Raw genomic sequence first — 11,248 nt, 5'->3', positions numbered from 1 at the left:
TGGGACATAATAATCAACTACATTGTATATTGACAAAATAAAAATTCAAAAAAAAAAAATTATTTCAAAAACCAACTCACCCAGAAACAGTTATTTGGGAGAAACAGACCAAATATTATCCCAGAGTAATTATTTTCAAAATAGAGGCCTGTATTACTGTCTTTTTTAAATACATCATTCTTATTATATATCCTTAAACTATATTATTAATAGCTATATGGTTATGTCAATATAGATATTATATTAACCTTGTCTTCTGCTTAGGATGTAGAATTAAAATGTCAGGCAAAGAAAAAATAATACAAAAGGTTTTATTGTCGTTTAGTAGAAACTCAGTACTTTAAGACGGACTGACATTATAATAATGCAATTATTAATATTTTAACTAATGAAAGTCTTAGCTGAAATCTTAAAATTTTTTTTGGATTTTGGATAACCTAAAAGGTAGTAAATGACATTATTGGTGGGAAAATAAGGAGGGACATTGCTTGATACATCCACTCTGACTGGAGGCCCAAATACTGTAATTCAGTTTAATCCTGAAGAGGTCATTATATGTTACAAGCCAAGCATGCAATCTGCAGGTGCTATTGATGTAGTCATGTTGGAGTCCAAAGATAGGTACCTGAGTGTGGATCTTGAGAGGCCGATGATGGGGGCAAGTGACTTCATTTAGGAGTTGGAATCCCAAGGGTAATGCTGAGAAACAGATTAAGGTCATTTAGAGCCAGGCTGGGTTAAGTAAATTGAGGGGACCAGAAGCTCAGAGGAACTGAAGGGACACTAAAGGAAAGTGTTTATGCAAGCACATCTAGGGAGGCCGTGGGTCTGGAAGCTGGTGGATTTGAAGAGAATAATTTATTTCTGGGGGCCTGGTGTAAATTTGGGGTCAGCACAGAAAGGACCTGGGAGTTGAGAAAGAGTTTAGTATAGACTTGGTAGAGGACATAACCAAAGAGGAAGGAAAAGCCTTAGACCCTAGATTCAGAGACTGAGTGGGTGCCAGCGGCTAAAGGGGAGATAGATCAGGAAGACATGGATGATATTTAAAACCTATGCTAGGGCAACCATGTCATATAGGTTGGTTAGTTACCTAATCTTTGCATAATCATTACCCCAATATTTCTTTACTCTGAAGAAAATACAGTTCTTTATAAGAACTACATTGAGGTGTATTGGGTAAGGAAGAATGAAAGGGTAAGTCCTATTTGTAAAATTTTCAAAGAAATAATGTTCCAAATACAATGTTCTCCAAAGTGGTGGTAACTGAGAAGTTACTCTGAGTCACATCAAGTCAAGACCTGAGCAGCAGCTGAGTTTTGAGTCTCTCATTCATAACACATCTTCTGACACTTGTGAGGTCAAAGAAAAGACATCAGACAGTCTCAAGATTGTGTAGCAGACAGTTTTGTGGTTGCCTGCAGAGCCAGCAAACTCTGCCCGCACATGCTCTGCATATGTTTGTCTGTGCTGCACATTCTAGGCAGATTCCACAAGAAGCTATCCGTGGCAGGCCTTATACTTTTTTATACATCACACTATTTCTATTGCAGAAAGCTCTAATTTAAGAAAGTTCATCTGTTGGTTGAACCAAAATATTCTTTCCTGTAACTTCTTTTGTTCCTAGTTATTTTCTCTGAAGCCTTACCTTAGAAGTCTAATTCCTTTTTACAAGTGGCCACCATTTTCAATTCATCTTGAAAAGTTGCTTCGTTTTTGGACTGTAAACTTAAGGGCAAAAAATGAATCCCCAACTTCTAGTTTAGTACAGTTATAGATGTTCATTTTTTATTACGTTGAATAACTTCAGTGTCCTCTTGTCTGTGCCAGCATCCCTACTTACTTATCACATCTAGTTCACAGATGCTCCACCATCCTGTCTACTAGTCCTCTGGCATCCTCCAGCTTGTCCTTGCTGGTCTTAACATGGGGACTGAACCAAAAAGACTCTGCTCCTTAACCATCACATGTTCCAAGGTTTTTGGCAGCCATTTTGTTCTATAGGTTTATATGGAGCTTTGTAAGCTAAAATCTCTCCAGTCTTCTTCCCAAAATAGTATTCACCTTATGTTTTTAAAGCAAAATATATGACTACAATTGTCTGTATCAAATTTCATTAGCTACTTTACCACTTTTCCAATCTAATGTACAAACCGTGTGCATACCATGGTTCATACTTTTAATGTCCTGATATAATATGTGCAGCAAACATTATAGTATCAGCTGTAGCTAATGTAGAGCTGAAGGCCAGTAATCCTGGGCACAGTTGTGACATAGCTATGGGAGAGAGGTGACTTTAGTCTGGGTTGGTTTCATGGAGGAAACGAGTTTTGAGCAGTGATTAGAAAGCAGGAAGGAATGTGTTCTGGTAGAAGGACAGGCTGCCGGAAGGGAGTGTCTTCCTCTCAGGAAGATAGCCTGGGGGTAAAGTCTCATCTGGGGTCCCAGGATTGGTCCTCAAGTTGCAGTTCTTGAAATATGATCTTCTCAATCACCAGGGATGATCTAACAAAGTCACAATCACTAATTTTGAGAGAGAATTTCGTACATCAGAGTGTTTTTCTTTTAAATTGAGACATATTACTGTCAACCAAACTATAATACTCATGTCAGCAGTCAACACATTTTCCTGTAGAAAAGCTACTTGTGAAGCCAAATCAGAATCAGAATGTTGCTTTAGTGAGTTTAAAGCCAGAACAGAGTAACTGAGTTGAATTAAAGAGAAGGTCCTTAGTTATGATAGGCTGAACCCGTACCCTAGCCGGCTTTACAGCCCGGGACACTGCAAGTCGGTCTGCAGGACGCCCGTGATGCTGAGTGTTGCCGAAGGCAGCAGACAGGGGTCTGGGCTTCCTTTTCTGGAGCCAGGCTGGGTTACTGTTCTCCGATACGCTATTCCTGTCGTCTTGCCAGCTCTGCTGTCAGTGTCCCTCGGTTGACAGGAGCAGCCCTACTGCCAGCCTCATTGCACATGTGCTCTTACGTGTGGCCAACTTATCTGGGGTGTGCTGCGTGATTATACTAACTATGATTTTTTGAAGTGATTCACCGTCTTCTCTCTGTATCTTCCTAACAGAACATTCTAGATAAGAGACTTTTGAAATTGTTCTGAGGAATAAACAGGAGAGGGTTACAATCTGTTATTATTAATAGAGATTAGGAACTTAAAAATGTCAGTTTATGTAAACATAAAGATGTTTTTGTAGTAAGTATCTAATTAGTGAATTCCCTGGATGTCTGACTTGACAGTTCCTATTTTATTCACAGGATAATTTGAAGATGGGTCTGTTGTGGAGGAAGGTAGAGAGTGTCATAATGGGAAGCACTTTCAGGGACTGGGCGGGTGTTTTAAACCCTCTGAACCACAGTTTTCTTTTCCATAGCATGTGCACGGTAGTGTGAATCTTTAAAGTTTAATGAAGACATTTATGAGGGTACTTCAAAAAGTTCATGGAAAAATAGAATTAAAAGATAATACAAATCTTTCACAAACTTTTTGAAGTACCCTCATATGTAAAGCTCTACTTCTGACATATACCGGGTACTTAACAAATGCAACTGTTATGATTAGAGAGCTTTGAGGGGGAAATGGTTATTCACTGTTTTTATGTAAGGAGTTTAGAATTCCCTTCCCACCTCTGTTTCCTGGTACCGTGGTAGAAGGGACACATTTTTCAAGATGATCTCAAGCATTATCTGTTTTTTGAAGCCTTCCATGAACCTCCAAAATAATTGTCTGTTTTTCCCTTGTTTGGAGAACCATAACATATGTCTCACCTGCACTGTAAAATTGTATATAAATGTCTGTCTTCAATCAGTAGACTACGGACTTCTTTGAGTACTCCTTCATTCATTCACTCATCAGGTATCTGTTAAGGTCCTTATTATGTGTGAGAGACTGGTGTGAGTGCTTGGGATTCGACAGTTGAAAAGATCAGCAAAGGGAAACATCATCCTTGTCATCATTAGCTGAGTGCGTGTGCATGTATGTTAGGAATGTCAGACAAAAACAAATAAATGCATAAGCAAGCCAGTTTAAGATAATGGTAAGTGTTCTAAAGGCAGGAGGGCAAGGCTTGGGTATTGAGAGTTCCAGAGAGGTTACACTGAGTGGGCCTCACCACAGTGGGCCTCTCTAAGGAGGAAAATTCTGAACTGTATTGGGCGTGATGAGGTGCTAGCCGTGTACAGACCTGGGACAGAAGCTTTCTTGGCAGAGAGACCAGTAAGCAAAAGGTTTCCAGACATGAGCAAACTTGGCCTGTCTGACTTACCTGTATATCTCTGACATTTTGCTAGTGGCGTCATATAAACATTGGCATAAAGGAAGTGAATGAATGAATGACAGCTAGCAAGAAGTCTTCTGCACCAGTTTTGTCATGTCGCAGTAGGGCCTGAAGTCAAAGGTTCTAGAAAGTGTGGTTCATCGTAGTCTTGAGTGAAGAAGAGTAGCATGTTGTGTATCTTCATGGAGGAAGGTGACCCCTGTTTGCATAGAAAACCTCTTTTAATAACTGCAGTGTTGACAGGTGGGATGGCCAGAGGATTTGAATGGAGATATGAATATTCAAGCAACAATTATTACACACTTCGATGATGCCTTTAGCAACTCTCTGTCTTCCACGATGCTGTGCTTGCTTTGTTCTTCATCATCACCTTTTACTGACTGAATGTTCTCAGAGACCAGGACTTGGAAATGTTTGTATACAACCTATTTTTGTTTAGTTTTTTTTTTTTTTATGTAGCCTCAAGCAGATTGTCAGCACCCAGCATTTAGTAATATAGGATAACGTGTGTACTTTGAACCCTGTCTCCCAAGTAGATTTTCAGTTTCTAAGGAACTGTTTACAATTGTAGCACTTCACACAGATGTAGGTGCTAGATTCAGGGTTTTAGTAAACCTACTACCACTTGAAACCCAAAGCAAAAGTAAGCCAAATTACTTGTTTTTATTTAAATCTAGTTACTTTTTTGTTTAAATGTCTTTTTCCCCCCAGAAAATAAAAGGTTGAAACAGATTCATGTCTATTTTATATTTAAATTATATCACCACCACCATCACCATCATCATTCTTATCATTATAATCATTCTTCAAGGACCAGCAGGGTCAAAACTACTCACTTTCTACTGTGAAGCAGTGGTTTGAATTTGGACTCCTGGCTCCTCACTCTCCTTTTAGTTCTTCTGTATCTAACATCCGTCTGTCTACTTCCTGGACAGTTCTGCCTTTCTAACGTGTAAGTGTCCATCTTGTCTCTGAAAAGGATTCTAACTTGATTCTTTTTAGCATCCTTTTGTCATCTTGAGGTTGTGTTTCTATATTTCTTTGAAATATTTTCTCTGCCCACTTGGTGACAACTTGCCAATTTTGGCCTCTGTAAATGGAGTACACTTGGGAATCACTTTGTTATCCTTCCCGGCAAGATCTCCCCAGCAGAGTTGTGCTTTAATTAGCTTGATTTCAGCAAAGTTTGTAATTCCCGGGTTTAAACACAAATCTACTGATAAATTATCTGTCATTTGATACATAAGGTGAAACTTAAGACGCACGGATGAAATTTGCAGAATTTGAAGTTTCTCCATAAGTGAAAAATGAACAAAATCACAGACATGGCAACATTTAAGATGGCATGATGGCCCCAAATTGTCTTTGTATTCATTAGGGTATTGTTGAAATGAGTGCACATTCCAGTGGGAGTTTGCATCCAACAGCCTGGCTTCTTCATGCGAAGTTCAGGGCCTAAATTTAGTGTGCATTTATATAACATATTTAACCAGTTACTCATAAGTGCTTACATTCCATATTCTAATGGTTTTATTATTGTCTGGTTTTGTAGAATTGAATATCAGTGGTTTTCTTTGAACTTTGAAGTCCTAAAATAAGTACAGTTGCCCCTTTGTTTGTGTGGGTTCCATATCCATATTTTCAACCAATTATGGATTGAAAATATTTGGGAAAAAAATTATGTCTATACTGAACATGTACAGACCTTTTTTCCTTATTATTCACTAAACAATACAGTATAACAACTATTTACATAGTATTTATATTGTATTAGGTATAAGTAATTTGGGGATGGTTTAAAGTATAGTATATGGGAGAATGTGCATAGATTATATGCAATGCTGTGTCATCCTATATCAGAGACTAGGAATCCATGGATTTTGTTATCCATGTGAGGTCCTGGAACCAATCCCCCACAGATATCAAGTGATGAGTGCATTATCTTCAGTTAGGTAATAGTGCCTCTTTATTACAGGATTATTGTGAAATTAAGTGAGATAATGCAGAGTTCTGGGGAGCGTGACACACAGAAGGTATTTGTGTTGCTTTCCTTCCTTACATGTTCTCTTTCATGACCTCTTTCTGTAGGCTGTGTGTCTTTTAAGTACTTTACATTTATTAACTTTTAAACTGTACATTCATTATGCTCCTTTATTTCTCACAAGAACTCTTTGTTATAGGTACTGTACCATCTCCATGGTACAGATGAGGTCACTTGTCCAAGATCACACAGGCAATAAGTGGTGGAACCTGTAGGGAGCACAGCAGTGTCACTGTAGTGTTCGTGTTCTTATCTGCTGTACGTAAGGAGAAAGTAGTGCATGCCACACGGAGGTTGTGACGTGCACGGGACATGGCAAGAGAGGAGGATCCTCTGGGTTTCAGTTGGGTTTTGAAATGTATTTACCAATCTTGGACATCAGAATTCCTCACTCACTCACTCCTCTGTGTTCTCTTCCCAGATCTTATGTACTTGTGCTATGAATAAATGTTTCTATGACGTTTTGGGAGTAGCAGCAGTTCACTCTCAGCATATGAAAGAGAACACAGTTGGAAGATTAGGTTAATTAGGTTATGTATTTTACACAACAAGCTTTCATCAGTGCTTGGAAAGCCATTTCCTTTAGTGATATGTTTTGTTTTCGTTGTTCATTCAGTAAAGACTTAAGTTATGATCCTTGCTTTGTACTTTCTTTATTCCTTGGTCTTGGCACAATGTCAGGCAAGTGTCTTCTTCACTTGTTTCACATCATGGTTAAGAAGCAACACAGAAACTTTCTGTTTAAAATTTCCTAGTGCATAGAAAATTTCCTTTGCTATTTTCTTTTTCTTTTTTGCTGTATTGTCATCTTCAGGGACTAAGCCCAATGTCCCAAATACCATAAACTGTAAATGTCTTTACAACAGTCAAAAATAATGCATAATACAATGTCATTTAGCATACTCTTTCTAATTTAACATCTACCAGATACATATGTAATTTCCATGGTAGTGGACACCTCACTTGTCTTTTCCAACATTGAAGATCCAGTGGCTGGAACAGTACCTGGCACACATTAGATGTTCTATAGGTGTCTCTTGTGGAATAGAAGAGTATATGCCTTTGTAAACTAACCCCTGCTACTCTCCAGCTCATCCCTTCAGCCCTTGTGAACCCCTGGCATACACCAAGTGTGCCACGCCCACTCCTGAGTGTCTCCCTTCTCCAGTTTGGGCCTTTGCACATGCTGCGACGTCTTCCCTCCCCCTCCACTGGGAGCCAAGCCTACCTGATTACACAAGGCCAGGTCTGGAGCTCCTCTCAGTGCCCATTTACCACACTCTGTTGAAACTGCCTGTTTAGCTATTCATCTCTCCTGCTGTGAACTCTTTGAAAGTCTGCTACTTGGTTGAATGGTTTGTTGAATGAATTTATGAGTTACGAATGCATACTAGTAGTGTTTATGTTCCTGCCTAGAAAGCTTATTGATCACGGACTACCAATTATTCATCTGAACAACATGTGTCCCTCATGCTTTTGTACAAGGTTGTTTGTCCTGCTCTGCCCGTGAGTGCACAGCCACCATTCCTTGTAGGCATTTCTGTCCTGCAGCCACGTAGAGGCCTGGGAGCCTCCAAAGATTCCCTCCCGGACTTACTTTAACTCTAATTTTTCTTTCATTTCCATTGATTATCCTTCATTTTTTTTTAACCTGAATAGAACATTTCCAAGTACTGTGAGAAACTGTTGGGGTATGCATTGCTTTGGAGTATCCAGAGATCCTGACGTAGGTAGTGATTTGATTTAAAAAACCTTGATCACTTTCCAACATTTTAGAATGCTAATAAGCAAAAATTAAATAGTTCTCTCCACTCCATATCTGACCTTTCACATTCTTTGTAATATGTATAAAAGTGAAAACCAGGGCAGTATTGTCCTGTGTGACAATCCATTTGTAAGTTTGGGAATGATTACTTGCTTACGTTAAGTGTACCTTTGTAACTATACCCATTTGGTAGGACTCTTTGGACCTGATTAGTAACATTTTCAAACCATTCATGACATTAGTAATTCTTATGCCTTTGTTATCTTTCTTGGTCAAACCCTGATATAGTTGTAAGGAACATCTCAGATTTTTTTAAAAATATAAATTTTTTACATATTGGAAAAACATTTAAAAGTACTCTCAGTTTTCTGCACTGAAGTGGGCCCAAATTGTATAGGAAAATCTCATTTATGCCACAATCTTGGTATTTGTTAAGAAATGTTAATTATAGCAAATTATTCTACATTTTATTGGTTTTATATTCAGCTTTTAAAACAATTCACATTATTATAAAGCAATATCTATGTTACTTAATATTTAAAATTTGAGGTGGCTTACATTTTAATGGCTTTAGAATAGTTAAATTTTGCCACACTGTAGATTTTTCACTGGAGAATTTAATATATGTAAAAAAAGGTGTTATAAAAATCCTCCCTTTTTTTTCATGAAAAATTCTCTGCCTGTAAATATATAAGCAAAATGTCCATTTCCTGGTTGAATCTTGATTGCTCCTTAGAAAGCAGATGCCACTGTCAAAGGTCCACATATACAGCTGCCTTTAAGGGAACAGGAATTTTTGTGGTGCCCTCTTGGGGAACAGGAACGTCTTTCCGGCCATGGTCAGACTTGTCAGTGCCTGAAACCTCTATTGACCTCACCTGCATGTGAAACCCACTTGAACAAGCATTGAGTATAAGAATAGGAGGCAGAGTAATTGCGTAACAGACTCTCATCTGTAGCTCCTATTATAGTGTACACTTATCCCTGGTCCCCAGATGGACGGAATGCCGTAGTCTAGTGCATGACCGTGCACTGAGGACTGCAGCCACAGCCCTTGTGAAGGATCACGTTACAGAGGTAGGTAGTAATGTGCACATACACACACATTTACACACACATCTGTCTCCACTTGGTCTTTGATCTTATCTTAGATACGTCAGTATTATATTCTACGAGCTTCCAAATAGGATTTGAGATGGTTTGCAATAAAAGCACTGAGAAAATGAATGAACAATTTGATGATAGGTTCAAAAGCACTTTTTTCACTTGCAACCTTGGAATTTCTTCTATATATAATAGCATCAAAAGTAATACATCTTCCTTTGTTAAGTTAGAAAATTTTGCAAATGTGCCATCTGAAATGTTTGATTCAACAACCTGTCTTCTCTTTTATTGGCTCTTCCAAACCTTTTTTTGGTTCTTCTTATAACCAAACTTGTAAATTGCTTATCTCTTGTTTTTTCCAGCTTTCTTGTTTCCTGGTTTTAAATATTTTGTTGTTGACTTCTGCTACATGTATTTCATTTAGTTTGCATTCTACAAACAAATACTGAAGGTTAATACTTTCTTTTTGATCCATTGGATTCTTATTTCTGTCCAGTGTTTCCTAGAGTGTGGTACACAGACTGTTGATACCAGTACCATTTGGGTAGGGTAGGTGTCTGCTCAAATTCAGAGCCTGTCTAAAGGATCAGAATAGCTTTGTGTAGGTCTCAAAGATCTATTGACCTAAAGATCTTTTTATATGTATCCATATGATTCCCAGGGCTTTAGGGAGAGCCTCTTTATTTTAGGGTCTAGATGTATTGTGCGTGTAGACCCAAATTTTTTTTAGATGAAAGAGAAGGAAGTTGTTTTAATCTGTGGTATAGTATATCTCCCTTAAAAATGACTTTTATTTTCAAAATTTGAATAAAGGACATTAAAAATTCTAAATATTATAGTTGAAATTGTTGTCAGGGGCAATATTAGCATCAATATGATTTTATTTTATTTAATTGATGTATTTTACTTGCTCTGAAAAAGTACCTCGTGTTTTTGACAGTGAATGACAGGGCAAAGACACGGGTCTCGTTTTGCACCTGGCCAGTATGGGGATCTAAACCCTTGACCTTGGTGTTACACCAGAGACTGGGTCTTTTTCTTTCCCATCTTGCCTCATCAGTCATCACCATAATTTCCCTCACTTCTTTTCTGTTTCCAAAGAGAATATACCCCAGGCATGTCAGTAGCCCCTCTTCTAACTCCAGCCTCAAGGCCGACTCCTGTGTGGCATACATACTTGGCATCCACCTTTCTGTCATCTGTTTGGGCTCAGCCAGCAGGGCAACGAACATGGAAGCAGACCATTTTGGAAGTGAAATTCGTCTTAAAATAATGCCCTTCAGTGTTTCGCTAAGGGGACCAAGATACAAGTTACAAAGTGATTTGCATATTATTTCTTAGAATTAACAGTAGTTGGATTAGAACTCAGATTTCCTGTATGCACACCCTTAATTTGATATTCTTTCCACTATACTGCAGACCCTTCCCTGTGCTCCAACCTAGGTAATCTCTTGCCTTAAATTTTATTCTGTTCCCAAATGTTCTACTGCTACATTTGTTTAGTTGGGTGTGTGTTTTTTGTTTGCTTATTTGTTTTGTTTTGTTTTGTTTTGCTTGACTGACTATGCACAAATTTTCTAGGGGTGGGAAGAGGACCAAGTCATGGTCATCAGTCGTCCTGTAATGCCCATATATGATTTAGATATTATGTGGTGGCCTGGGGTGGTTGTTTCAGAGTGTGTCTCTGGGTAGTTTTTATAGTGGTTGCTTCAGGTATTACTGTACACATATGTGCCCTATCACAGTCTACCGGGATCACATTCACCACTTTGAGTGAGGTATAGAAACCTCAATTCCAGTTAGGTAACTTTTAAGTATTGTCTTCAATATAATTTTTGTTTCTATGATCATATATGATTTATAAAATTCATGAGGAGGAGGGCTGTAGGTACCCATAGTTCTGTTCCTTCTGTTCCTTTTTTCTTCCTTATTATCTAGAATTCTTTCTTTTGTCATTTCCTTTGCTTCAAAAACTTCCTTTAACCAAAGTTTTGTTTTTTTTTTTTTCCCTTTTTGTCTTTTTTCATGTCCGGCAACGGATCGCAACCCTCA

General features: G+C 38.3%; 1 protein-coding gene across 1 annotated transcript in view; it reads left to right on the top strand.

Moving 5' to 3' along the window:
* The window catches only part of LOC103589677 (zinc finger protein 407-like), a 344,176-nt gene that overhangs the window by 230,314 nt on the left and 102,614 nt on the right, over window positions 1–11,248 (top strand). The window lies entirely within an intron of this gene.

This window comes from Galeopterus variegatus, unplaced genomic scaffold (assembly GCF_000696425.1).
Source record: "Galeopterus variegatus unplaced genomic scaffold, G_variegatus-3.0.2 Scaffold712, whole genome shotgun sequence".
NCBI lineage: Eukaryota > Metazoa > Chordata > Mammalia > Dermoptera > Cynocephalidae > Galeopterus > Galeopterus variegatus.
This window is presented reverse-complemented; position numbering and strand designations above follow the sequence as displayed.